At 37.2% G+C, this 25113-nt stretch overlaps 1 protein-coding gene across 4 annotated transcripts in view; it reads right to left on the bottom strand.

Annotated features, from left to right (window-relative positions):
* Nucleotides 1-25110, bottom strand: part of SLC16A1 (solute carrier family 16 member 1) — a 42206-nt gene extending 17096 nt beyond the window's left edge. For 2 of the 4 annotated variants that reach the window (XM_037826349.1, XM_037826348.1), the window contains exons 1-2: nucleotides 24879-25110; nucleotides 11843-11922 (exon numbers count right to left, since the gene is read on the bottom strand). The gene's annotated coding sequence lies outside the window, so the exon portion shown is untranslated. The remainder of the gene's footprint in view (nucleotides 1-11842; nucleotides 11923-24878) is intronic. The other 2 variants (XM_037826347.1, XM_037826350.1) reach the window with 2 other exon arrangements.
* Nucleotides 25111-25113: the final 3 nt, after the last annotated feature.

Below are 25113 nucleotides of genomic sequence, written 5' to 3'. Positions count from 1 at the left end.
TTCTCTCTCAATTTCTCTGTGTGCTTCTCTGAATTTCATCTCTAAATCAAAATTTTCCATCTACAATAGGTCTATACCCATAGGAAAGGATTCACTTTAAGAATATGATCTTTTCTGGGGTACATACAGCTTCAAACCATCACACTCCACCCTCTGGGCCCTCAAAAGACATGTTCTTTCCATATGCAAAATAAATTCATTTCATCACCATCACAATATCCCAAAGCCTTAAATCATTTCAGTAATAATATTAAGTACAAAGTCTCATTAAAATCAGTTACAGGTGTGGTCTGTCCTGGGGCACAATTCCCCTCTGGCTGAGGACCTGTGAAACTTAGAACAAGTTATCTGCTTCCAATATACAAAGGAGGGACAGTCATAGAATAAACATTCCCATTTCCATAGGGAGAAATTGGAAGAAAAACAGGGGTTGCCAGTCCCAAACAGTTCCAAAAACCTGTGGGACACTCCAGTAGATTTCAAGGTCTCAGAGTCATCTATAGAAGGATGCCTTGTCCTTGGGGCTTGATAAAGAGGCAGCCTCACCCTTTCTAAGGGCTTGCACAGCGGCCCTGCTCTCTCCAAACATTGGGGTGATGGCCAGATTCTAGGCCCCACCCTCCTCAAGCATGGGGTGGCAGGTGGACTCTCTGCAGTCTCTGGGGCACAGGCTAAATCCCCTCAGAACAGTGGGGTGGTGGCCAGACTCTCCCTAATTCCTGGGGAATGTGCTCTACCCTCTCTGAAGTCTGGGGCAGCAGCACTCTACCTAAACAAAAGGTCAGCCAAGCTCTCTGAAATCCTCCAGGCATCTGAGAACCCTGGGGTGGTAATATTCTTCCTGAACAATTGGGAGGAAGACCTGCCCCCTGCAAGCTCCAGGGCATACTCACCCTTTCCACATACGTGGGTGGGTCCACTCTCCTCCCCGAGGAGATGTCTTTGTTCCAGACATCAGCTTCCATGGTTCTGCCTTTGAAGTTATTTTTCCTTCAATCTTCCCCTCTTCTGTCCCTTTTAAAAAGTTCAGTCTGGCAGTAGTTACATTCACACAGATCTCGCAAAAAAACTTGTTGGTTTTGCATGTAGTACACACAGGGATCCCAACCATCAGACAATAGAACTTTTCATAATTTCTGGATAGTTGCATTTCCAATCCTGACTTGTACTGAAATGGCTGCCTGGTTCCGTGTTCAGTTAAATCCTTACATGGGGCACTGTCCTCTGGGGACTCGCTTTCTGGAAGCTCAGAATTGTCCACACCATCACTTTCTGGTTTCTTTGTATCCAGGAGTTAAGTTCTCAGTTTATCCCTTTCATATTTTACCATAAGCTGAAAGGAGAAACCAGACTGCACTTTCCACATTTAGTTTGGAAATCAACTCAGCTAAATATCCAAGCTTGTCACTTTCAAATTCTGCCTTCCATCAGACCAGGACTCAATTTTGCCAAATTTCAAACAAAGATCACCTTTCTTCCAGCTTGCAATGACACATTCATAATTTCTGTCCAAGGCCTCATTGGAAGTATCTTTAGCACCCATATTTCTACAACAGTCTCTTCAAAGCAATCTAAACCTTTTCTATCAAGCATCTTACAATTCTTCCAGAACCTTCCCCTTATCCATTTTTAAAGCCATTCCAACATATTTGGTATTTGCAATCTTAGCACCTCATTTTGGGTACCAAAATCTGTTTTAGTTTGCTGAAGTTGCCAAAATGCAATATACCAGAAAAGGGTTGGCTTTTAGATGGGGATTTATTAATTTACAAGTTTACAGTCCTGAAACTGTGAAAATGTCCAAATTAATGCATCGGCAGGTGATGCTTTCTCCCTGAAGGCAGGCTACCAGCATCCTTAGCTCCTCTGTCACATGGCCAGGCACACTGCGATATCTGCTGGTCTTTCCCTTCTCTCCTGGGTTTCACCTCTGGCTTCTGCCTTCCATTCAGTTTTCTGTGTGTTCTTTTCTCTCAGTTTCTCTGGCTCTTCTCTCTCAGCTTCTCTGTGTGCTCCTCTGAATTTCATCTCTTATAAAGGACTCCAGTAAGAAGATTAAGACCCAGTTGGGGCACACCTCAATTGAAATAACCTAAACAAAAGGTCCCACTGACAATAGGCCTACACCCACAGGAATGGATTCACTTTAAAAACATGATATTTTCTGGGGTACATACAGCTTCAAACCATCACACTATGTAAAGCAATTCGCAGATTCAACACAATCCCAATAAAAATTACAACAACCTTCTCTGCAGTCAAACATCAAATTGATATGGAAGGGTGTGCCAGTTTGAATGTATTATGTCCCCCAGAAAAAGCCATATTCTTTCATGCAATCTTGTGGGGCAGACATTTTAGTGCTGATTGGATTGGAATCCTTTGAGTGTTTCCATGGGGATGTGCCCCACCCAACTGTGAGTGATGACTCTGATTGGATAATTTCCGTGGAGGTGTTACCCCACCCATTCAGGGTGTGTCTGAATTAAATTACTGGAGCCATATAAATGAGCAGACAAAAAGAATGAACTCAGTGCAGCTGTGAGTGAAATTTTGAAGAGCAACTGAGAGTGACACTTCAAAGAGGAGCTACAGCCAAGAGGGACACTTTGAAGAATGCACAGAAGCTGAGAGAGTAGCTGCAGATGTGAGACAGTTTGAAGACGGCCGTTGAAAGCAGACTCTTGTTCCAGAGAAGCTAAGAGAGGACAAACACCCCAAGAGCAACTAAGAGTGACATTTTTGAGGAACTGCAGCCTAGAGAGCAATGTCCTGGGAGAAAGCCATTTGGAAACCAGAACTTTGGAGCAGACGCCAGCCACATCCTTCCCAGCTAACAGAGGTTTTCCGGACACCGTTGGCCATCCTCCAGTGAAGGTACCCAATTGTTGATGACTTAACTTGGACACTTTACGGCCTTAAGACTGTAATTTTGTAACCCAGTAAACCCCCTTTATAAAAGCCGATCCATTTCTGGTGTTTTGCATTCCGGCAGCATTAGCAAACTAGAACAAAGGGGAAGAATCTCAAATAGCCAAAACCATCTTGAAAAAAAAAAGAACAAAGTTGGAAGATTCACATTCCCATTTTAAAAACTTAATAAGACCTACAGTAATCAAACCAGTGTGTTACTGGCACAAGGTCAGACACAGACAAAGGGAATAGATTTGAAAGTTCAGAAATAAATCCATATATCGAGAGCCAAATGGTTTTTGACAAGAGTGCCAAGTCCACTCAATGGGGAAAGAATAGTCTCTTCAACAAATGGTGCTGGGTAAACTGGTTATCTATGTGCAAAAAAATGAAGATAAACTCTACCTCACACCATATACAAAAATCAACTCAAAGTGGATCAAAGACCTAACAATAAGAACCAAAATTACAAAACACCTAGAAGAAAACATAGGGAAGCATCTTCAAGACCTTGTGTTGGGCAATGGTTTCTTAGACTTCATACCAAAAGCATAAGCAGAAAAGAAAAAAGAGATAAATGAGACCATCAAAGTTAAAAGCTTTTGCACCTCAAAGGACGGTATCAAGAAAGTGAAAAGACAACCTACGGAGTGAGTAGAAAATATTTGGAAACCATACTTCTAGTAAGAGTTTAATATCTAAGATATACAAAGAACTCCTACAACTTAACAACAAAAAGACAAACCTACCTGATTAAAAAACAGGCCAAGCCCTCTCTCTCTGGCTAAGCCAACTTGAAAGGTGAAATCACTGCCCTCCCCCCTACGTGGGATCAGACACCCAGGGAAGTGAATCTCCCTGGCAACGTGGAATATGACTCCCAGGGAGGAATGTAGACCTGGCACCGTGGGACGGAGAACATCTTCTTGACCAAAAGGGGGATGTGAAAGGAAATGAAATAAGCTTCAGTGGCAGAGAGATTCCAAAAGGAGCCGAGAGGTCACTCTGGTGGGCACTCTTATGCACACTTTAGACAACCCTTTTTAGGTTCTAAAGAATTGGGGTAGCTGGTGGTGGATACCTGAAACTATCAAACTACAACCCAGAACCCATGAATCTCGAAGACAGTTGTATAAAAATGTAGCTTATGAGGGGTGACAATGGGATTGGGAAAGCCATAAGGACCAAACACCACTTTGTCTAGTTTATGGATGGATGTGTAGAAAAGTAGGGGAAGGAAACAAACAGACAAAGGTACCCAGTGTTCTTTTTTACTTCAATTGCTCTTTTTCACTCTAATTATTATTCTTGTTATTTTTGTGTGTGTGCTAATGAAGGTGTCAGGGATTGATTTAGGTGATGAATGTACAACTATGTAATGGTACTGTAAACAATCGAAAGTACAATTTGTTTTGTATGACTGCGTGGTATGTGAATATATCTCAATAAAATGATGATAAAAAAAATAAAAAAAATAAAAAAAAAAATAAAAAATAAAAAAAATAAAAATAAAAAAAAAAAACAGGCCAAGGACTTGAATAGATATTTCTCTAAAGATACACAAATGGCCAATAAGCATATGAAAAAATGCCTACCATCATCAATCAGGGATACGCAAATTAAAACACAAGATACAACTTCACACCCACTAGAATGGCTACTATTTAAAAAATAGAAAATAACAAGTGTTGGGAAGATGTGGAGAAATGGGAACACTCATTCATAGTTAGTGGGAATGTAAAATGGCACAAATGCTGTGGAAAACAGCTTGGTGGTTCCTGAGAAGGTTAGGCATAGAATTACCATAAGACACAGCAATCCTACTTCTAGGTATATACCCAAGAAAATGGAAAGCTCAGACTCTAACAGATCTTTGCAGACTGATGTTCGTAGTGGCATTATTCACAACTGCTAAAAGATGAAAACAACCCAAGTGTTGTTTCCATCAACACTTGAATGGACAAACAAAATGTAGTATATACATACAACGAAAAATTATTCAGCCGTGAAATAAGCCAGTTACAAAAGGACAAATATTGTTTGATCTCACTTACATGAAATAATTAGAATAAGCAAACTCACAGAGTTAGAAACTAGAATATAGGTTACCAGGGTGTGGGTTGGGGGTAGGGAATTGGGAGTTCATGCCTAACGGGCACAGAGTTTTTGTTTGGGGCGACAGAAAAGTTTCGGTAATGGATGGTGGTGATGATAGCACAACATTGTGAATGTAATTATTGCCAATGAACCATATGATTGAAGGTGGTTAAAGTCAGAAATGTCATGCTGTATATATGTTACCACACACACAAAAAAAAGACAAGAGGCCACCACAGTTCAAAGACCCTGAAAGCAATTATAAATTCATTCCTGTCATGTGTTCCATTTGATTTTCTCATCAGAATGCATGAGTTTGTGCCATATTAAAATATAATTCTCAACCTACTCCTGTTCATTGATGTAACAGATAAACAGGGCTAATTAGAAGCTGAAGAACTGAGGGAAACAGAGAACATACCCTTCACTTCCCCTAGAAAAGGGAGTCAATAAAAGGAGACATTTCAGAGTCCCCTCAATTGCACCAAAATTGCAGATTGGTCCTGTTGTGGTTTGCTAGAGCTGTTGTTATGCAAAATACTAGAAGTGCATTGGCTTTTATAAAGGGGATTTATTAGGTTACAAAGTCACAGTTCTAAGGCTACAGATGTGTCCAGACTAAGGCGTCAACAAGATGATACCTTCACTGAAGAACAGTTGATGGTTTCAGCTGAGAAGGCACTTGACTGGCATCTGCTTGTCCTTTGCTCCTGGGTTGTATTTCAAAATGGCTTTCTCCAAATTATTTTTGGGCTTCTGTCTCTCAGCTCCTGTGCATCCTTGCTTGTTCTCCCAGGGCGTATCTCTCTAAGCATCTGGGGGGGTCCTCTTTTAGCTTCTCCAGGGCAAACTCTGGGCTCCATCTCTTAGCTTCTCTCCAAAGGTCCTTCTGTCTGCATCTCCAAGCATCTCCAAGTGTCAGCAAGCATCTGTGTCAGCTCTTGAGTTCTCTTAAGTGATCCAGTAAATGAATCAAGACCCGCCCTGAATGGGGCGGGACCATACCTCCATGGAAATAATTTAATCAGAGTTCTCACCCACAGCTGAGTGGGTCATATCTCCATGGAAACATTCAATCAATCATTTTCACCCAAGAAGATTGGGTTAAAAGATCATGGCTCTCCTGGGGTCCATAACAGTTCCAAACTGGCACAGGTTCTAATCTCCTGAAACATAATTCTCCCTTGACCAGAATTCCATTCCCTTTGTTTCTGCTCTGGAAAATAGTTTCGCATCCTAAAATAACTTTCTTTTCCTGGGAACTATGAGCTTTAATAAATTTTACTCTAAGTATGCAGCAGATAAAAATCAAGCCAAATAACAAAAGATATCAACCTTTGATTTATAAGATACCATTCAAATTTAATCCTTCTCATTTTACCCTATTAACTTAAAAGATTTACTTTGAAAGAAACAAGGTGAGTTTGTAGAAGTGTCTCCTAGGACAGTGGTCTTCAACTGCTTTAACCGAAAAATAGTTTTGAAAAATATGGACCCTCTTGTACATTAATTTGATATCTAAAATTTCTTATTAAGTCTGATAGTTGCAAAGAGTATACCTGCTGGCATATTATGTTGTATTACATGTGTTTTTTTAAAACTTCAGCACTAAAGATTTAGTCAATCCAATTTATGGATCTAATCGGCCAGTCCTCGTTTCAAACCAATCAGGCAAAACAGATTTCTATCAAAGTCATACCTTATTTTAATTGAAATAAATGTGTTGATACACATTCCTGTGATAACCATCACACTTTCTAACTTAGAGAGAGAAGGCAAGAGTGTGTTGCCCAGATGAAGTCCCCTCCAATATTTCTGACCCAACCCCTCTCTGGATTTCTGTCATCGGGCTCCATAGGAGTATGCATCCTGGAAGAATTTTTCCTGTGTTTGGGGTCCCAGGGTTTTTAAAACCTAAGGCAGTGCACCACAGTAAGATTTAGGATGAGTGAGAAGTATACCTTTGTAAAGCAGGGAGAAGAGCTTTTGGATAAGGCAAGTTGGGAAAAGAGAAGCAGAATACAACAGGCATCTATTTCTTAGGAAAGATAATTTTTAGTTAAAGGTACATATGAATCTGAAGATCTGGAAAATAGTTTCCTTAAAAATATAACCCAGTTTGAAGATTAAAGATCTTAGTCCTAGAGCATTTCATTTATTTATGATTTGCGCAGTATAAAAATATTTACAAGTTGATGTTTCCTGAAATTTCTACTGAAATGAATATAATACAAAAGCTATTTAACAGCTCAATTCTGCTAAAGGAAACAGTCTGGATTCTAAAATTATATTAAACGGAAATACTCCAGGCATTAATTTTACAATTTTTCCTTTGTCTAAGTTCTGATTAAAGAGAAAAGCACTTGAAAAATTTCAATCAAAGAGCCATTAAAGAGATTAATTCATCTTAAAATATTTACACACACAGACATCCATACACAGACAGTAGAGGTGTTTAACACATCAAGCTCTGACTGGAACAGTTAATACGTGCTAGACATGATTAAACTTTGAGCTTAACCGCCAGCTATGATTTGCCCCAATTAGTCAAAGCAGTCACAATGTTTAGTCACAAAGACTTGCCTCATCAAGTTATTGGTAATATCTTCTAATCATACCTTATTCCATAGTGTCAGAATTATATTTAAAACTTTAAGAAGAAAGAATCAGAAAGAGAAGTGTAAGAAATAAGAATATCCACAAAAAACACAGACACGGATTCAACACAATTCTGCCACTATCTGACAAATGGCTGTCCCTGTTAACTTAAAATTCTGATGGTACATAAGAAAAAATGTCAGTAGCAACATTATCTAAACACACCATTTCCTTTTAAACTGGTGGAATCTCAGCTATAAACAGAAGGGCTCATTCAAAATGTAAATTATCAGAGTAGGCCCCTTTGACATTATTCACAGAGCCTCTTTGAGAAAAGTTAGCATATCCATTTTTTTTTTTTTTTTTTTGGTATTCTAAAATCCAGAGGCTTAAAGGTTGAAGTTTAAGATTTTAATCCTATCAATGTGCACAGTCTAGCCTTCCTATTAGTTCAACTATTATTTTATGACTTCCTGGTAGTTGACTAAAAGTGATGGAGAGATTGCAAAAAAAAAAAAAAAAAGGTTAGGAAGATGAGAACGTTCTTCAATTTCTCTGTAAAGGTCAAAGAAGAGTAACAATGACCCTAACTTTTCTTGGCAATGATAGTGGTGACAACAATCACCTTCTGGATTTTCTGATTTCTCTCCCTTTTTCATAATTCTCAGAAATTGTGCTTGTTATCTAATTGGGAAAGCTAAAATTGTCTTCAGAGCTCCTTCTTTCTTTTAGTTCTGCTTTCCTCTGAGCTGGTTTCAAGATGGTTCTCCTTACAAAGTGGAGCCTATATTCCTATATTCCAACGGTTTTCATTTAAAACAGGGATTGGCAAACTATAGCCCATTGGCCAAATCCAGCCCACTGCTTGTTTTTGTAAAGTTTTATTGAAACACAGTCACATTCATTTGTTTAGGTATTGCCTATGGATGCTCTCACATTACAATAGCAGAGTTAAATAGTTAGCTAAATGTGGCCCAAAAAGCGTAAAATATTTACCACTGGTAATTTGCAGAAAAAGTTGGCTAATCCCTGAGCTAAAAGAAAGAGGCTGGATTTTTGCCACACTAGGTATAATCTCTCATGGGTCATGGTTGGGTCATGGTTCTTTCCCTGGATCTCTCACTATGCCTGGAAAGCCAAAATTGTGCTCTACACTTCCCCAATCTTTCTGCACTCCAGAAAGAAGAGTTACAAAATCATTTGGAAACAGTATTCATTATGTTCTCTACTCATTCCCCATCATCATTGAAAACAAAGCCACTGTCATTTCCTAAAATGACAATGACCACCTCATGAACCTGAAAAAGGCAGAAAGTATCTAAATTCAGTAATCTTAGAATAATTTGTTACTAAAGTATAGACTGGTTTTAGGTTTCAAATTCACATGAAAACATTCAAATCCAGACAGACTGATGTATTGGTGCTGTTGTTATCAAAGAAGCTCAAACCTACTTCTCTCTGTAACTGGTCAAACTTTGTGGCTTACAGAACCACTTGTTCCAAGATTCAAGGCTAGAGAATCTCAATTTGCCTTCTTTTCACTTTGAAACAATACAGTGAGGAAACCAAAACAATAAAACCAAACAGAAAATGCCCATGAAAGGGGAAATATAACTACTATACCTGGTTAGTCAAATATTCGGGAGTTGTGAAATGCATAATTTTGCTCAAATGGCACATAAAGAACTCAAAAAAATATAAACCTGGTGCTACAAATTTCCAACTGTCTGGGCACATCCCCTATCATCCAGGGGCACATCCTACCGACATTACAAGTTGTTACATATCTTATCCTTGAAGAGAATGTAACAATTTGCTATCTAGAATGTTTAAATAAACATTTAAGGTCTGTCTTCAGAATATTTGAAAACTTAACTCATTTACTTAACTCATTTATAATCTCTAAAAATATCAATGTTATCAAGAATTTCCTGGTTTTTGTTATTCACAGTTAGACCAACCTATCAATCCACAGAAAATGTGTTTCTTTTTTAAGACAGCAAATCTCAGTTTTTGGTCTAAGGTGAAACTTTACACAGTTTGTACTGGAAGTATTTTATTAACCTTTTCAGATAATTGTGTAAATTCTTCTTTAGTACTACACCAAAACTTGGTAACTGATAGCTTCTTAATAGCTAGTTAACAATTTGGGAGCTTAGGACCCCCTCCCTAAGAGGGTCCTGATGTCCCAGAAGGGTCCACAAACCATTAACTCTATTTAATCACACAGGTGACTAAATCAATAACTGTTGGTTTATTCAGATTGCATATCATCTTGGTAAATTCAAATAACTCAATCTCTGGGAGTTAGGCAATAGTTTTTTAAGTGCTATGGGCAACTCTCACATATAACTGATTATTAATTACAGAAAAGGCTTATGCATATGTATACAGAGAGGAAGGTAGGAGATGATACAGAATGGACTATTTTTTACTGTCATTTAAGTTAATATATATGTATTTTTATACTTTGATTAAATTAAAAAAAATTTTTACATTACCACATTTATTAAAATAATTTTGATCAACAATGTCAAATTTGCTCTTTTGGTCAGTTAAAAATTAAAAGACTATGCAATAATTCTATCATAGAACAAAGTAAATAAGAATTTCCTTTCCTTTAACAGTCCTTTGGTGTCTCTGGGTTATTACCCACAGTCCTTCTCACATTTTGTTGTCGTCCCAAATACCATATGTATCCTTGGATAATATTCTCCACCCCAAACTAAGAATTTGATCACAATATTTTCCAAAAAGCAAGCTCACAATCCACACCTGTCAGGCCCAGAGCACCATGAAACAGATGAAATCTACATTTATAACCATCCTTATTTCTACTGTCATCTAGAAAAGGCCTGCTCTGTTTCAAGTAAATTTATCATGTGCTAAAGGATATGTGATGAAATGGAGGGTGTTAGATCTCAGAGCCCTTTCACCACCTAAAATAAGATAGTAAGGAGTGTTGGAGGTTGAGGGAGAGGGTTTCTCCAGCATAAACAATTATTACCCCCTAATTTCCAGCCTTTCTGACACCTTCTCTCTGTTCACTGTAGTCCTATGTACAAATTGTTCAAGTATGACACTTTTCTACCTTATGAATGGCAGCTTTCTGTGAAAAATCTTCCCTAAATATTAGCCCAGCTATCTTTTGCTCAACTGAGGAAAGCCTTGAGGCTGGAATTTTTTGAAAAAGCCAAAATATAAATTGGAAATAACTTGGAGACATGCAGACATAGAAATCCAGCCTTAAGAAAGATTCCCAGAGAATGCAATTAAGTGCCACGACCAACTGACATGCATTATAAATTTTCCTGGCTTGTCTGGTGAAACAGGTTTGATACAAGTTTTCCTACACGGCTTCCTTGACATCACTATATCACCTAATCAGGGGTTAGAACTACTTTGGCTGTATCATGAACAAGCTAGGCAAGCCATTTCAATGAATGATAAAGAAACGGGAAATTTTGGCTTTCTATTTGCAACCTCAACTAAATTCCTTGAAAAAATATAGTATGCCCAAAACTTTATAGAAAGTAAGAATTATTCTTCTTTTATATTTCCACTTGACTGGGCCTATATTGATGTACAAATCCAATCCATTCACCTTGACTTTACTACTCGACAGTAGTAAAGGAGTAAAGTATGATGTTGCTGTGGTTATCACAATTTTATAAATGTCAGACCTAATCTTCTTACAGCTGTTTTAGAAAGGAGTAGTATTATAAGTTTCATAAATAGTGTAGAGAACTAATGAAACTGATCTTATTTGCAAATGGTCAAACTAACATACAAACTTAAAAGGTAGTTACTATGTATACATATGTAAATACACATACATATATCTACACATATAAAATGTCTCCTTTTGTCAATCTCAGGCAATGTCATATTCATTAATCTGAATCTGAGGCAAATACTCAATTCTCCTTGTAAGACAATAACTTACCACACCCGTTCATACAAATAAGCATGATTTTATATAAGTTGCAAAAGAGGAAAAAGTAAAGTCCTAGTAACTATAGAAACTCACAATTATAGATTCTGGTTCCCCTGTTGATGGCTAATTTTAATATTTGATTTATCCCCCCTCCCCCCAATAGCAGTGCAATTTCTTTCAAAAGCAAGTCCATTTGTAAACTTGCAGAATAAATAATATAGTGGCATATATTGAATAATCTGCATTTTAAATTGAGAACAAGTTTTCAAAGTAAAGAAAAAAGAAACTTCTACTTACTTTTTAAATCTGATTTGCAAACTACAAGCACAACCTTCAATAAAAATATTTCTCTTTATAATTCAACTTGAAGTTCAATCCTGCATGAAAAATTATGAAATAACTATTAAAATGTTTCTTATAAAAATATTTCAAGAAACTAGCAACTATTTTTATCTAGCTAACAGATAGCAAAACATGAGAATAAAGTATGAGACCCAAATTAGCATCTTTTATTACTTGGGCTATGGCTCCAATTCTAGGAGTAAGCAAACTTTCAAGGAGAAAGAGCATGAAAAACATAAATCTCTAGTTTTACATTGCTACTAGTGAATTACTACTTTGAAAAGAAAAAAAAAGATGAAGTCCAATAGCAACTAATACACTTAACCAAGGTAGAAAGTAATAGTTTTTAAAAAGCAGATTCTCTGTTCTTCTCTATACATAACTTCCTAAGTGCCACACTGCATTCCTTTGCATTTCCTTCTTTTAACTATCCAAGGACAAACTGTGGTAACTTGCTTCATGAGCCCTACAATCCAAGGAAAAAGTTTTTATTAGTGCAATAATGTAAAGGAGTATATTTTGTTAGCCAATAAGAAAAATTCATATTAGAGGCAGGATTTTAGGATCATGAGGCCCAAAGATCAATTGTCAATGCCCTAAATTATCAAATTTTATTTGATTGCTTTTACAATTAAGATTTTTAAAAATTACAACATAGGATTGTATAACTAGTTTTTAAAAGTATGTCAGGTGATGGATGATAGATAAGGAGGGAGGGATAGATAAGGAAAGAAAGAAATGGTGGTGTGACAGGATGTTAAAGTTGGCGGATCGGGGTATCAGGGGAGGGGGGTCGGGGTATGCTGGAGTTCTGTGTATGGGGTTTGTATTGTTTTTGCAACTGCTCCTGTAAGTTTGAATTTATTTCAAAATAAAATTAAAAAAAAAAAAAGTATATCAGGATACACGCCAAACTTTTTTGCCATTCATTCAACAAAATTTGAGTGCCTTGGAGAGAAAGCGGTAAACAAGACAGACATGGTCCCTGCTTTCACGGAGCTTAGATTCTGGGGAAGAAAGAAAAACAGATAAATGAATTCAGTAAGCTAAATAGGCATGTTCTGGTAAGTATACACAAAACTCCACGTCTATGTTGTTTGACTTGTTCCAATGAATATGTATTACTTTGTAATAAAGAAAACACAAAGTGGCGAGGTTGTAAAAGATGACACGTTATATATGCTCATTACAGAAAAATTAGATACAAATATGTGAATAGAAAATAAAATATACCTGTCATCCTACATCCTCGTGTAAGTTATTAATTAGACTTCCTTCCAGGACAGTCATACATAAACAGAAATATGGGATTGTACTATGCTACCTTACAGGCTGCTTTTTTCATTTAAGATCAGAAACATTTTTCAGTGTCTAGTTCTGCTATATAATATGATTTCTGAATAGCAGTATTATACCCTATGGATGTACCAGTTTTGAAAATAATAACCTGATGTTGCACTCTTAGGTTACTTTTAATTCTTCTTCTATAACCATTTTTAGACATGGAATTTCTGCAAAATTCTAAGGCTTTTGATTCACACAGCCAACTTGCCCTTAAGTTTATACCAATTGCTACTTTCTACATAAGTGTAAGAAAGGGCCCACTTTTCTATTCTTTCATAGCATTTTGTGGTAAAAGTATTTCTGACTAAGAACCACACTGATATTCAGAAATTAAGAATGCCAAAATTCTCAATAAATATCAAAGATGGTAGGGTTTAAGATAGACAATAACCAACACTTACATTTTGTCCTACATCGAAAGGTCACTGAGTATTTAATATCAGTCAATTTAAAAGTGGCTAATTCTCCAATATAACAGGACTGTGGTTTATTCAGGGCTGAGTAGTAAGGTTATTGGCTAATGGTTCGACTCCAGGTCAACGAGTAGTGGCAAATTTTATTTTTCACTGTAAACTCCCAACTTCTAGAGTAATATCCCACCTCAGTGTGGTTAGATGCCTAACTTACTCCTCAAAGTCATACCACAAGAGAAGCTAAAATACTGCACATCTGTAATAAATTGTAGAAAGCAATAGCATAATTAACTAAAACAAAAACCATGAAATCAAGTATGTTTAGTTTTAATACAGGGCTAAAGGATAAGTGCACTTACTTATGGGGATAAGGAAGCAAATAGGGATGTCCAGAGATTCTGAAAACAACTTTTTATGAATTTCAAAGCTTTAAGAATAGTAGAATCAACCCAGAACCCATGAATCTCGAAGACAGTTGTATAAAAATGTAGCTTATGAGGGGTGACAAGGGGATTGGGAAAGCCATAAGGACCACACTCCACTTTGTCTAGTTTATGGATGGATGAGTAGAAAAATAGGGGAAGGAAACAAACAGACAAAGGTACCCAGTGTTCTTTTTTACTTCAATTGCTCTTTTTCACTCTAATTATTATTCTTGTTATTCTTGTGTGTGTGCTAATGAAGGTGTCAGGGATTGATTTGGGTGATGAATGTACAACTATGTAATGGTACTGTGAACAACCGAAAGTACGATTTGTTTTGTATGACTGCGTGGTATATGAATATATCTCAATAAAATGAAGATTAAAAAAAAAAAAAAAAAAAAGACATAATGCTGAGCAAAATAAGCCAGGCCCAAAAAGAGAGATATTGTATGTTACCACTAATGTGAATTCTGTGAAAAATGTACAATGTTTTATACTGTAGAATGTAGAGGACCTAGAGATACCAATTAGTGGAGGGGGAATGATAATATAATAAGAACAGATAAACTATGGAGGGTAATCTCAATGTTATGGGAATGCTCAGGAATGATTATGGTTTGTAAACTTTCTTGGATATAGTAAGATCATGTTGGAAGCAATAGAGTTATTTTAGGTTTTTTTTTTCTCTTATTCCTTTGTTTTCTTAGGGGTTGTTAATTTTCTTGGGGTATGGTAGGAACATGTTGGAAGCAATGTAGTTATTTTAGATTATTTGTTTTTCTTACTCCTCTGTTTGGACATGGTTATTTAATTTTCTTGGGGTATGGTAGGAACATATTGGAAGCAAGGAGTTATTTTAGGTTATTTGTTTTCCTTAATCCATTGCTTTGTTTGAAATGTTGTGGGGTTTTTTTGGTTGTTGTTTGCCTGTTTGTTTTTAATTTTTTGATAAACAAAGTTAAAAAATTGAAAAAAAATCAGTAGAAAAATGGGAGTAAAAACTAAATGACAAATAGGGTGGGATGGGGGGATGGTTTGGGTATTCTCTTTTCACTTTTATTTTTTATTCTTATTCTGATTCTTTCTGATGTAAGGAAAATGTTCAGAAATAGATTGTGGTGATGAACGCATAACTATATGATCATACTGTGAACAGTTGATTGTATACCATGGATGACTGTATGGTTTGTGAATATATTTCAATAAAACTGAATTAAAAAAAAAAAAAAAAAAAGAATAGTAGAATCAATGCTTCATTACTTTCTTCATTAAAATATCTACTTACAGGTTTCTTTTCCCTTGATGCTGTTGTGTCATTAGCACTTCTCACACTTATTAATAAAGATTGAGGTTTTTTTGTCTCACAAACCAGAGAGGAAATAAAGAAGGAGAAAAAGAAGAAATATTCTGATAAGGTTCATTGTGAAAGAGCTGGAAGAAGAGGGCGGTAAGTTAAGGGACTTTTAAACAATGCATATATAGTTCATAACATAACCACACTTCAAGCACTCTAAGCTGTGAGGGAACAAAAGAAGAAAAGGGAAGAGAAAGTCAATAGCATGATTCTCTAGGGAGAAAAAGAGATATTGGTAATCAAGGGACACTATTGCTTCAGGACTCCTCAGTCTTAAAGACCAACTCTGAACGAAATAAAGGCAGAAAGATAGTATAATATTGTTCCAAATTTACATACTGATGTGCTACAAGAGAAGCATTTGGTAATTTGCAAAAATGAAATGTCTTTTCTTTATACTGACAATTCTAATTTTATCTCACACTAAGATTCTATTCCAATCCACCAATATCCTTGTTTCCTAGATATACCTTGCCACATAGAATTAATTCCCTCCATGGTATCTTAGTCAATGCTTCTTGTGTAGCACTTTGAAAACTGAAGACAATAGCTATATGTCTATTTCTTTCATTGGAAGTAATATTTTCCTAATTATTTTAGTTGTGTACTTTTAGATTATGAATTATTAAAGACAGAGGCTGTTCCTTCTACTTTTAAAAATTACCCTCTCCTCTCCCATGACCGCTATCAGTGGGTAAACTTCAGGGAATCTGGTTTTACCAATTTTTGAGAAGTAGAAAAAAACATGAAACCCAAAAAAAAACCTTCAGTGATGTTATACTTACTGGAAATAGTGTCCCCTACAAAGAGGCTGAAAAGGACTTTTTTAATACAGAAAAAAAAAAAAATACTGGATACAACTTTTGGCACACAGAAATTATCTGATCAGTCTCACTGTCTGAGCAATTACCAAACCAGCAGATTTTCCCTTCTTCAATGCTTCATTTTTGCCTTCTTCCCACAAACTAGAAAACTGGCCATTGTCTATGTTGAGACCAAGCCCTGCTCCCTTTCACGTCAGTTTATGTTTAGCTTGGGCAAGAGTTTCCAAACACAGAACTCTTTCACGTTTTACACAATTATGACGAGTACTGAAGAAAGGGAAGTTTGAGGTTATGTCCTTCAAAGAAAGAAGGGTTTTGCTTGGCAGAATTCCAGGTTATATTCTAGTATACCTGAATATGTTCTGTTTTCTACAGCAATCCAAACTATATTCAACAAGTCAAGACCTAAGTATACCACTTCAATTTATTAATATATGACCTACCTTATTCCAGAATTTGAAGCTTTTTCTTTTCTTGTAAAAAGATGAATTGAGCTACTGACTCACAAATATAATTAACACTATATCCAATTTTACACAAAAATATCTTAAGTTTTAAGGAATAGAGGCAACATAGCACTATACTAACATTTTATTTCAAAGCTTTTATTCTATAAGTTTCAAACTAGATTTTTACTATATATTTTTAAATCCCTTTCTAGTAATTTCTTGCATACACACTAGTTGTTTAATAAATATAATTATTCCTTGAATGAGTCTGAACCTCATTATTACTGCTACCTTTGACTCTTTAATATCTCAAATAAAGAACTACATTGTTTTGTTTTCTGTGTCTGCTTTACTAGTATTAGAAAAACCACACAATATTAAAATTGAGAATTGTTTCTCTGGCATTAAAACATTATTCACCACTCAGAAATGATTTAGAAAGCTGTTTTAGAAGATAGTCACAGACACTAAAGATGTATCAAAAAGAATTCAGCACAGTGTGCCTGTGAAAACCTTGTAGATTGCACTCCCTTTATCCAGTGTATGTATGGATGAGTAGAAAAATGGGGACAAAAACTAAATGAAAAATAGGGTGGGATGGAGGGGATGATTTGGGAGTTCTTTTTTACTTTTATTTTTTATTCTTATTCTGATTCTTTCTGGTGTAAGGAAATGTTCAAAAATAGATTGGGGTGATGAATGCACAACTATATGATGGTACTGTGAATAGTTGATTGTACACCATGGATGATTGTATGGTATGTGAATATATCTCAATAAAACTGAATTTTAAAAAAAGTCAGCATTATGAGGTCAAAATATACTATAGTGAAACTTCAATAGCCTTTTAAAATGCTGACAGAATAAATCTTATACTACATTATTAAGATAATCACCATTTCCTTTGTTAGAACTATACAATTTTCAAACGAGTGTTTTATTTTCCTGGAAACCACACTATTCCTCTTCCCTCTACTTCATCAAGTAGTTTTCCAGGTAATAAATACAAACAGCATTACAAAGCCACAACAGATTAGGGAAACACCTGCTTTTCTAATCTATGGAGCAGGTATTTCAAACCTGAGGTTCATTGACCTCTTTAGGGGTCTTTGTAGTTGAGCACAATAAAGGCCTGCATCTAATATAGTGAGCTATTGAAGACAAGGTTTGAAGCAATTTCAAGTACATCTGCTGACGTGAATGCACCTAAACTAGGGTAAACAAATCCCCTAGATCAATGAAGACACCAATTGTTACTTGACCAGATATTGGCACACCTATATTCATAGCAGTATTATTTGCAAAATCCAAATGGTAGAAGCAACCAAACTATTCATCAAGAGATGAATGGATAAACAAAATGTAGTATATCCATACAATGGTATATTATTCAGCCATAAAAAAGAATGAAGTTCTGATACGTGTGACACCATGGATGAACCTTGAAGACACAATATTGAGTGAAATAAGCCAATCACAGAGGACAAATATTGTATGATCGCACTTATATGAAATAATTAGAATATGCAAATTCAGAGACAGAAAGAAGATTACAAGTTATCGGGGGCAGGGATGGGGAAAGGGGACTTAATGCTTAATTGGTACAAATTTTGTTTGGGGTATTTAGGGTGATGGAAAAAGCTTTGGTAATAGATGGTAGTAACGGTAGCACAACTTTGTGACTATAATTAACACCACTTAATTGTATATTTGAAAGTGGTTAAAATGGCAAACTTTACATTGTATATGTTACCAGAATAGAAATTAAAACAAAACAAAACAACAGTAATCTACAGCACAAAGAATGAACCCTAATGGAAACTATAGATTTTAGTTAATAATATAATTTGGGTTCATCAATTGTAACAAATGTACCACACTAAAGCAAAATGTTAATAATAGGGAAAATTGAGTGACAGGGTGGCATATGGGAATTCTGTACTTTCTGTATGATTTCTCTGTAAACCTACTATGCTATAAAATTTTTTTTAAATACCTAAAAAAGATACTAATATTCCATGTAACTTATGGCACTTAAAATAGAACTCCTTTGGAAACATAATTTTAAGTTACATAAACATCTACTTACTGAATGCAAAGAAAAATTATTCTGCCTATATTTGTGAGAATCATTTTATGCTACCTTAGCATATGCACATGCATTTTTTCCCCTCTCATTGTGAGGTCAGAATTTATAACTTAGTAAGTTAATGGCCAAATAATTTACATAACATGTAACCACTCTTATGACACTATGATGTCCTGTATTGTATCACAGGCTCTGGCTAACTCCACACTCACTTTAGAACAGAAGTAAAGGAGTTAAGAGCAGGGGTCTGCAACACTTTTGATGCTACAGACTCCTTTGGCAGTTTGGTAAAACTTATGTCACCTTTCTCAGAATGTTTTAAATGGTTTACTTCTCTAATTCATTTAAATAAAATAAAATATAAAAGTACAATTGTCAAAATATTCTTTAATTGGATATAATAATGTACTTTTAAAAATAACACATTAAATAAGATCCAGCAGTGGGTCTAGTAACCACAGTAATTTTGAAGTAGTGATGAGCATAAATAATTTCAAGATTACTGCAATGACTGTAGTATATGAAAATATCTGTGCTTTCTATTGGTGATAAAGAGACAGGTACCGACAATACTATTATGGTTTCCTGACTACATTCACAGTTGAAAGAAACTCTAAATAAATTTCTAAATAAAGATGTAATTCTACATAAAGACGTAATTGTTTCCCCCAACCAAGTTCACAGATCCCCTAAATTCCACCCATCTTGGAAGACAGATTTACAGACACCAAGTTAAAAACCCATGATAGATGAATGGAATAGAAAGATAATAAAGTAAAAAAGTTAGCTTTGGTTCTCAGAACTCAATAAGGCAACTTAGAAAAGACCTGTTACTTTCCAAAATACTCTAACATACCAAAGTGGTATCATCACGCTTTCATGCATGCATTCAATAACCTTCAGAGGATTTATACAGGAAGAGCAAAATCACAGAGAAGACATATTTTTCAACCAATGATCAAATATGCAGCTTACAATGCCAGTGCATTTTGAGGAATTTCTCCTTTAAAGAAAGGCTAAGCAATTGTAATCAAATCAGATTCAACAATATTATGAATTGTGACTAGCAACAGAGTAGTATGGGCAACCAACAGAGCTGATCCTGCTGCTTCTACATAAATGGTCAGCAGTTCCCTTCAATGGCCCAGCTTGCAACCAGTCTCACTGTTGTGGTGGATGTGTACTCATCCCGTTACTGTGTGTACCCTGACCCCAGAAAACCAACCACAATCCCATAAGATTCTTATGATCATTTCTCTGCATGACAGAAGGGCTCAAATGTGCCCCTTATACTGGTTTTTCTACCATACAGATTCATTGTAAAATCTCCTATTACCAAAAAAAATAAAAAAGGAAGAAAGCCAGAAAATTCTAGTTTGTCAGGGTAAATTAAAGGAAGAGTAGCATATAGAAATTAAAAAGGTAACTTGGAGCCATATATTCTAGAAGACAATTCTATCTAGATGAAGGCGTCTATAGTTATTTTGGTAGGTGCTGGAAAGCCAAGGGAAGTTTTTGATAAATGACATGATTAGGAACTGGCAGCACATTGTAGAACTGACTGGAGTAGGGTGTTGGCAATGTTTCATAGAAGGTAAATGGCCACTACCCTCGTTGGGGTAGCAGCCTGAACTAGAGAGTGGTAACAAGAATGAAAAACAGATGAACACAAAGGGTATCTAAGGGTACAAAGGTTTAGGATCTAGCTATATATAGCACAGCAGGGGACCTACTAGGTGAAGGAAGTGTTAAGATAACTCAGATTTTAAGCCTGGCCACCTGGAAGAATTAGAGTTGGAAGAAAACAGTAGGTTTGGGAGATGAAGGAAAGTTAGAAAAAGGCAAAAATAATGAGCTTTAAGTAATATATAAAGTTTAAAATGTCCAAGAGGAAACTGGAAAAGCAGATCATTGATAAAAATAGTCAACCTCTGTCTTAAAGAACTTAAAACCTGGAACCTTGTTTTGGCCAGAAATGTGGGTCAGTAGTGATTCTACCAGAAATTCCCCAAAAGCTCTGGGAATAGATAAGCTCTCCAAGAAAGAGAAGACCAATGAACCCCAGCAATTTAAGAATATTTCTAAGTATTCCAAATATTAAATGCCATTTTAAACGTTAACATCATGTGCTAAACAGATTTTAACAACCTAAAATAGTGGCTTTTAACAATAATGTACCTTTATACATTTAAGTACATTTCTCCAAAAAGATAGTGTCTCAATTACATATCATGCTGTATTAAAACACACAAACTTTAATTTGCCCTTCCTATTTGAACTATACATCTCTATCACAGAGGAATTTTACCCAATAAAGTAAGAAGGAATGGTAGAATAAAAGGCAGAATTAATTTTTGCCATTTGCACACCCCTAATTATGGATTGAGACCATTAATATTGCAGAAAAAGGAACAACCAAATATCATATGCCTCCTGATGGAAATACATATTGCCACCTATGAATTACACTTTCCCTTCCCCTCCTCTCCAAAATCAAACCTGAACTGACCTAAGCTTAATCAGAGTCTTCAAATCTAGCTATCAACTAACAGGAAACTCAGGGGATAGAGGGATATGTTAAACTAGGACATAACTATACCAGAGGGGCACATTAAGCAAAATCCAGAATGAGTGTAACTGCAGGAAAATTGACCTGGTTCTTTCAAAAAATAAATTACAAGGGTAAAAGAAAAGGAGACCTGTGCATTAAAAGACTTAAGAGACATACCAACTAAATGCAATGTGTGATGTTGTTTGAATCCCAAACCCAAAAAATTGGGAAAATGTGAATACTGACTGGATATCTGGTGATGTTAATTTTTAAAGGTGGGATAATAGTACCATGGTTATGATTTTTTAAGAGCTGTGTCTTTTAGAGATACATACTGAAATATTCACAGATGAAATAATGATATCCGGAACTTGTTTCACAATAGCCAGTAGGGACTAGGGGAAGTACATAGTGGTAGAGATGAAACAAGAGGAACTTAACAGTTTGTATTTGAAATTTTCCAAAATAAACTGTTTAGACAAGGCAAAATAAGAAAATCACCACTATCAACACCATCAAAAACAAACAACAAACCACAAGCATAGGATAGGAATGGGTTTGAATTCTGTCTCCAAGAATTACAAGCTGAACAGCCTTAGGATAGTCATAAAACCTCTTAGGTTACCCATTGGTTAAATGGAGACACATACTACCTATTAAGCTCATTATTTGCTCAAGCCATAAACCTGAGACATATTCTTAAGTCATCTGGCTTCCCCAGTCTCCCATGTTCAGTCTACCCCAAATCCTGGTCCCCCTTTCTCTTCCATCCCCTCACTTCTGTCCCTTTTGTCCATCACTGTGGTCTCACACCTCAAAAGCCTCCTTACTGGTCTCCCTCCAAGCTATTCTCCACACTAAATCCAGACTGATGCTCCTAAAATGCAAATTGATCAGTGTAGTTTCACTTAAAACCTTTTAATTGCTTTTTATCAGCTCTAAAATAGAAGTGACTCTAACGTTTTTCATCTAGTCCATTCCTAATCCCTTAAAATGACTTAGAAGGCCCTTTATTATCTGGATATTGTCTACCTCTCCAACTTCCATCTTTTCCCAGGCTCTCTCGTTTCAGCCTTGGGGAAATTCTTTCAGTTCTGAAAGTGCACTCTGTACTGTTGCTTTAGTACTCAAGTCTGGAATGCTTTTTTACTCACCATCACTCTTTGCCTAGGTAGCTCCTACTTATCCCTCAGGTTGCTCAGGTCTTCAGAGAGGTCTACCCAAGTTGGGTGCCTTCTCACACTCACACAATACAGTATTTGCTCCTATAGGAACTTTCCCCCTATCATAACACTCATTACTTGTCTGTAAAGAGCATTTCTTGTGGTGATGATGTATTTATATGTTTTCTAGCTAGTCTATAAACTCTGGGAGGGCATAGGCTGGACGTTGCTCACTGATGAATTCTAAGTCTCTCATAATGCCTGGTAGTCAATAACCAAGGTTGAATATATAAAAATGCACAACCTTCTGGACTAAGTTTTCCTCATACCCAAGTTCCATTTCCTAGTCCTCATCTGCAATAAAAACAGACTGCATGTAGGCATGTACAAGGACCTGAACCCTGCATAGGAATACATATTATGAAGTTAATTGAAAAATACAATGGGAATGGAGGACATAAGAAGTTGGGAAAAGGTTCTCATTTTAAAAATCTATTTTCAGCCTGAGATCATTTCTGTCCATATTTACTTTAGATAAAGCTCAGGAGTGCCATATTGATGAAACAGAAGTATGAGTCCAAAGACAGTCAGAGTTCCCACCCACTTACTAACAAGGTTTCAGATCTAAGATAAGTCACTTAACCTCCAGGTTCAGTTTATGTGTAAAATGAAGGAACTGGACTAGATGGTCATTAAGATCCTTTCTAGAGTTAATATCATATGCCTTAATATTCAGGAGGTCAAGAGATATGCAAACTATTGAAGCACTAATCAGTTGGTTTTACCCTAAGGTGGTATGATATTTTTTTCCTTTTTAATCTGTTTAGGGATGATATGGCCTATTATGATAGGCTTACAATGAAACCTTAGACCTAGTCAGCTATAAAAATCTCACAAAATACTCCCCAGACCATTAACTTGCATATTTAACAAGGGTCACTGCAATCCAGTGAAAGAACAGCATCTCTTTAAACCAGGAATAAATTAGTGAAGTATGTTCAATTTTTGTTTAAATAAACACCCACTACCTGTTTTAAGGGGGTAAAACTATTGAATTCTTGATCATTTCCATGGCAATTTGAAGGCAAAATTTACCCCAGGGATAAAGGTATAAGACTTGGATTTATGAGTACTATTTAACGTGTAACTAAAAAGCTGAGGATACATAGTCTCTGCTTCACCTCACTGGGCTGGTAGCTGACATCAAAAATTGTTTTGTAGGCTAATGCCTACTCACACTCTTCCATGCTCACACAACTCAAAATTTACCTCATCACGCAAGTCCAGTAGGAACTAATCCCACACTTGTTTTATCAGGTCACTGACCTACACATATTTTATTCTGAAGCCAGAAATAATTTGGGTAAAAACTCAAAAGTAGTTATGGTAAACAAAGTAGTGTGTAATCATTTTATTGTTACCAGTAGACGCCCAGTTTATAATCAGCCACTGGAAGCTCCCGGAAAGACTAAAGTAGTAACATGTTTCTTGGTGTAGAGTAATTACAAACTAGTTCTGGTAATTGCTTGTAACATTAAATAAATCAAGATGAAGAAATGAAATGCTAAAAGGCACATACAAAAAAAAAAAAAGGATGTACTTGAAACAAAAAGCGTACATCTAACTAAATGTAACTCAATCCTTCAGATGTCCCTCAACAGGGCCGCCTTAAATCCAAGGGCGGGAGGACGCTGGGCGGACGTGCCGCAACCTCAGGTTGAATGACAAAGAGGCCCCGTCAGCACCGGTCCCGAGAGTCTCCCGGCTGCCCCGTCTCTTCAGCAAAGTCCACCCGAACCCTGCAGTCGCGCCTGGGCAGCGAGAAATGCAGCTCCACTATAGCAAGTCACCAGGTGGGACAAGGATCAGCTAGCCGAGAAGGTTGGGACGGACGTGCCACGAGTCCAAAATAACTCCCGCCCCGAGTCCCTTCCCTGGGAGCAGATCGCGGCCAGAGAGTCGGCAGGCACCACGTGAATCAGCCCCACGTCGCCTCTTTTCCAGATCAAAAGCATCTTCTGCAGTGCCCATTGCGGACTAAAGGAGAAGCAAGTTTCCCAATGTCACCCGGCACCACGACCCAACTCCCCGGCCGGGTCCATAGCCCGCACCTGGTTGCGGGGCCAGCGGCTGGACTGAGAGAGCGCTGCCCCCCCCCCCATCACCAGCGCCTCAAGGTCCCCTTCACCAACGCCGCGCTCCCGGGCTGCGCCGCTCCCTGCTCCGCGGCCGCCCCCAGCCACGATGCCGGCTGCAGGGCCGCCTCCCACCTCCCCGGAGTCAGAAATCTGCGGTCCCCCGAGGGTCCCTCCGACCAACCAGGGTAGTGAGGGCACCGCGGGGGCCGCGCCGAGCGCCACCAGCCGTTACCCAACTAACCGTTATATGGGCTGCTCGCGGCGCTGACTGTGTGTGACGCGGCGGCGCAGTCTACAGTTCCGCTGGGCCCTGAGTCCAGGTCACGTCTCTCGCCGGCTGCTTGGTTCGCTCTCTCCGGCACCCACGCGGTCTGCTAGTCACGTCGCAGACACTTTGTCGGGCCAAGCCGGCGCGGCTGCCTTATAACCCGCAGGGGGCCAGAGCATGCGCACAGGGGGCGGAGTCTGCGCTCCCG

Source organism: Choloepus didactylus, chromosome 2, assembly GCF_015220235.1.
Source record: "Choloepus didactylus isolate mChoDid1 chromosome 2, mChoDid1.pri, whole genome shotgun sequence".
NCBI classification, from domain to species: domain Eukaryota; kingdom Metazoa; phylum Chordata; class Mammalia; order Pilosa; family Megalonychidae; genus Choloepus; species Choloepus didactylus.
Note: the sequence above shows the minus strand (reverse complement) of the source record. Positions and strands in the feature narration are given on the sequence as shown.